At 40.0% G+C, this 5,258-nt stretch overlaps 1 pseudogene; it reads left to right on the forward strand.

Moving 5' to 3' along the window:
- The first annotated feature begins 2,632 nt into the window (after positions 1 to 2,632).
- LOC114633459 lies at positions 2,633 to 3,504 on the forward strand (annotated as a pseudogene).
- Positions 3,505 to 5,258: the final 1,754 nt, after the last annotated feature.

Here is a 5,258-nt window from a genome sequence, read left to right on the forward strand (position 1 = left end):
GGCTTGTAATCTGGGGATGCAGGTTTGTTGGGGGATTAACCTGGAGACTATGGTATTGTTGAGGATGTAACCTGCAATGTTTGTTGTTGTTGTTGTTGTTGTTTTGTAAATTACCTGGGGGTTGTGGCTGAAATGCCACCATTTTGTGATGTCACAAAATAGCCAGGCTTGGCAACTGCAAAGCTTTTACTTAGCTCTCATTTGTATGTTTTTTTAAGTGTCATTTATAAAAACTAGCAAATACAGGCTGGAAGAAACTGCTTAGTGGGTCAGAGCATTGGTTGTTCTTGCAGAGGACCTGGTTTGGTTCCCATCACCTGCATGGCATGTATGACTGCAATTTAGGAATCTGATACCTCCTTCCAGTAAGGTATCAGAGGGCACCACCTATATATGTGGTACATAGACATACAGCCAGACAAAGCAGTCATACACATAAAAATGAAATGAGCCTAATTTAAAAAACAAGGAACAAACAATGAAAGTATTGGTTTTATTTTTATTTGATTGTTTTGTTTCATTTTGCTTTGCTTCTCAGGTTCATGAACTCTCCTAGCAAATGCATCTGAAATCCAAAGACAGGAGGAAGGTGTTAGCTCCCAGTGACTGCATCTGTACAGATCAGCCGTACCTTATGCTGTCACTAATAGGCTAAGCACAGGAAGATTTCCCTACATTTTTTGTTGTTGTTGATTTCTTGAGGGTTTGGTTTTGTTATTGTTGTTTGCTTTGCCTTGTTTTTTTTGTTTTTCTGTTTTTCTTTGTTTTATTTTGTTGTTTTAGACTGTTTATCTGTGTACCCCTGGCTGCCCTGCAACTTGCTCTGAAGACCAGGTTGGCCTGGTTACACAGATCGACCTGTGTCTGTCTCCAAAGTGGGATTAAGGTGTCCACTATGCTCCAGCTTCTGTTGCAATTATTAAAGGAACTAGTCACCCAAAATCCATCTCAGCATGCTCCTGTACTAAATCTGAAGAGAATACTTAATATTTAAAACAGTGGGGACCCCATTTTTAGTCAGTGGAACCAAAGTACTGGTGACTAAGTCTCCCATTGTTAGGAAGAAGAGGCAGTCCATTGGTGTTGAGTCCTCAGTCTCTGGGGACTGAGTTGAATTTTGAACTACATAGTTAAGTCTTCTGGAGTATCACCTGTTTGCTGGGTGTGTGGGAAAAGTACTTCACATAACCTGGTGTCCTGTGTTCTATTGGCTATTTTGTGAGATGATAAGATAAGCTTCCTGTGTCTTTTTATTCAATATCCCCATGAGCTTACTTCCTTTAGGAGAGAGATTACATGAGAAGAAGCAATTGATAATGCATTCAGATAATAAATGCTACAGCTGGGGCAAGCTGTTAGAGTATAACTTAAAAGACTGGAATACAGGGTCAGCAAGGGATGTCTTAGTGGATAGGAGCACTTGCTGCCAAGCTCAAAGACCTGAGTTCCATCTGTGGGACCCACATGGTGGGAAGAAACAACTTATTCCCACAGTTTTCTTCACACTTTCAACAGTGCCATCACAGATACACACACACACACACACACACACACACACACCATCATACACAACCTAAATAAAAATGTGAGTCTGGCTGGGTGTGCTGCTGCGTGCCTTTAATCCTAGCTCTTGGTAAGCAGAGACAAGCGGATCTCTGAATTTAGGGTCAGCCTGGGATAAATAATAAGTAAGTTTAAAAACATCCAGGTAAATCTTTAATATTTTTTGACAAAGGATTTGAGATGACTTGTTAAAGTAAAGGCAAGAAGTCTGCTGTGATATAAAACCATGAATGCAGAGTGAATCACATGGAAATGTTAGAGAAACTCCTGTTACCAGACAGGGCTGGGACAGTTAGGGATTAAAGAAACATAAGATGCAGTTCCTATACTTAGTCTGAGGTTGCTCAGTCTGGTAAATGAATAGTTAATCATAATGCAGAAAGATGGTATACACATGACCTGGAGAGTTTTACTCCCAGAACTGGGGAAACAGCTGGATCTACACAGTGAGACCCTGTCTGCAGAAAAAAAGAAAGAAAGAAAAAAAGAAAAAAAGAAAAAAAGAAAGAAAGAAAGAAAGGAAGGAAGGAAGGAAGGAAGGAAGAAAGAAAGAAAGAAAGAAAGAAAGAAAGAAAGAAAGAAAGAAAGAAAGGCAGGAAGGAAGGAAGGAAGGAAGGAAGGAAGGAAGGAAGGAAGGAAGAAAGAAACCAATAGGAAGTGACAGCAGCATAGTGTTAAATTCATCTATATTTCCAGAACTCTAGAGCCTGAGGCTAGAGAGTTCAAGTTTAAGACCAGCCAGAGCTACCTAATTAGACCTTGTTAAACAAAAATTAGGAAGGATTCTTAAGATATCATGAGCTGGAAGTTTACTTCTGTATAAAGTATAGAAACACAGAAATCTGCAGCTTGTCAGCTGTGTCAAAACATACCTGTTAGTTTTTACATCTGGGGAAGTATTTGCTGTTGGAATAGTCAAGGAGTCTTTACTGTTTGTCTCTGAGTAATTTTTCTTTCCATACATTAGAATATAATAAATTTGGAATGCTTCTATTAATCATTAACAAGTCTATGTGCTAAGTAAAGGAATATTGTAGCTAATTGTGATAATTAATTTCTGACTTTGATTTCCTGTAGCTTTTTACCTGTGTGTACTCAGCTTTCTCAGGATCAACTTGAAGCTGAAGAAAGGGCAAGATCTCAGAGATCACTGTAGAACTCTCTGAATTTGTCTGGAAAGGAGCCTCCCTCATATGGATACAGGAAGGGCCGGATTCCATGGTTGCTGGAGGATTTTGGAGATGGAGATGCTTTTTCTGAAATCCATGTGGCCCAGTTTTCTCTGGATATGGGACAACAGAAAAAAATTGCCAATGCTCTGCCCATTCATTTTGGAGCAGGAACGAAAAATTAATTATGATACAATTGCTCAACAGGGACATTCCAAAGACAAGGTCATTTATAGCAAATATACTGATCTTGTTCCAAAGGAGGTTATGAATCCAGATGATCCAGAACTGCAAAGGCCACATGAGGAGGCAATTAAGGGGATTACAGAAAGGACAAGAGCAGCTGAAGAAGATCATATCAAAGAAGATTGCTGGGGCCAAGCCTGTTCATGCAGCTGACAAACTGGCTCCTGCTCAGAATATACAGTACATTCCATCTCCGCAAGTATAAGCATTCAATTCTGGAGCGAAACAGAGGGTTATACGCATGGTAGGAGTGCAGAAAGACCCAATAGAGCCTCCAAGATCCAAGATTAATAAGAAATGTCCTCGGGGACCACCGTCTCCTCCTACACCTGTAACGTACTCTTCTCCTCTGAAGAGAACTGTGAAGGAACAGCAGGAGTGGAAAATCCCTCCTTGTATTTCCAAGTTGAAGAACTCTAAAGGGATTATTGTCACATTATCTCTTAGGACTGTCCCTCGGGATTGCTCAGGAAGGAGTTGCAGCCTAGGGACATTCCTTGAAGCTTTAGCTCCTCAGTTAGCTTAACATTCTCAATAACAAATTACAACTGCTGAGAGCAGAGCTCAGTGGAAGTGTACACATTCAGCATCTGAGACCTGGTGTACCTCAACGAAAGAGAGACAGCTTCATGGGGCGTTTTAAACTACACTAGAAATGATGCTATTCCAGACACTCAAATACAATGAAAATCTCTCTGGTATAGTATAGATGTCAGAAACACATAGATGTGTGTGTGTGTGTGTGTGTGTGTGTGTGTGTGTGTGTGTGTGTTTGTGTGTATGTGTGTGTGTGAGAGAGAGAGAGGGGGAGGGAGAGACAGAGACAGAGAGACAGAGAGATAGATACAGAGAGACAGAGAATTGACCTCTTGATTGAAAATAGGAGTCTCCATGAAGGTCAAACTTCTAGATTATAATTATTTCCAAAAAAAAAAAATTAAGCCAGTCTCAATATTTACAGGAGAAAGGGCAACAGTTACATGTTCAGGGTTAGGGAGGCGGTTAGGGTTTCTCTGTTTTATTGCTGGCTATTCTGCTGTGTAACATTGCTCTTCACAGTGTTGTCAGGAGTAGTGTTACATGCTTGTGATTCCTGCACACACGTAAATGAAGCAGGGAGATAACAAGTTGAAGGTGACTCTGGAGTACATAGCCAGATCCTGACTAAAGAAACAAGTCCTAAAAATAAAACCTTTGTGTTGCAGGACCTTGTGGCATTCCTGAGGCACAGTCAGAGGAATTTCTACAGGTTTGAAGCCAGTCTGCTCTAAAAGTTGGTTTCAGGACAGCCAGAGTTACACAGAGAACATCAAATACATAGAAAGACTCAACAAACAAACAAAATTCCTATGTATCTCTGGTGCCAGAGCTTCCAGAATGAGTGAGGATCTGTAAAATAAGGGATGCATTTCCTGATTCCTATTCCTTGTAGGCGTGGTGTCTTACCCTATGTGTTAATTTGTGACAACATATATGTCATCTTTTAAGGTATTTGAGACTGAGCATGCATGTGGGGGGGGTATTTCACAGTGTACAAAAGTAGGTTATATGTTCAAGAAAGCTTGAATTATTTCAGAAATAATGTAGAACTAAAATCCCCCTAAAAGAAGAAGTACATGTCTAAAAGAAGTCTTTAATATGAAATAACTCATTTGTTAGTATACTTCTACTTCAAGCACTGAGGAGGCTGAGTCAGGAGGATGGAGAGTTTGAGGACAGTCAAGGTTTCATAGTAAGATCCTGTCTTTAAAACAACAACAACAACAACAACAACAAAATCAACAGCAGCAGCAACAATAACAAAGCAAATAAAGTCAATTGTATGGTATATAATACAATGATTAAAGAAAAATAAAACACAAGAGATATAAAATGCCAGAAGGAAAGTCTTCTCTGAAGAGGCCTTACTTGTAAATGCTAATATTAGTACAAAGACCTGGAAGTAAACCATGTGGCTATCTGGGAGAAGAACATTCTAGATGGAAAGATAGATGGCTAAAAAAGCCCTTGTATTTACCCAAGTATACCTGATTCTCTCCATAGGAGATGTTTCAGAGTAGTTAGGGATCTGACCCCAAAGCATCAGGTCAGCCCCATGACAGCACTGTTCCTGTTGCACCAGTGGGCTCATCCTGCTGGACAGGTCAGGATTGTGGTGTGCGGGGTCCAGGACTTTTATAACATTGCTAATTCTCCCATTCCACCCTCATTGGCTTTTGTGGCACTATAAAAACTGACCAGAAGTTACCTTAGTTTTTTTTTTTAAATCATACTCTTTTT

Source organism: Grammomys surdaster, unplaced genomic scaffold (assembly GCF_004785775.1).
Source record: "Grammomys surdaster isolate TR1022 unplaced genomic scaffold, NIH_TR_1.0 676, whole genome shotgun sequence".
Classification (NCBI taxonomy): Eukaryota; Metazoa; Chordata; class Mammalia; order Rodentia; family Muridae; genus Grammomys; species Grammomys surdaster.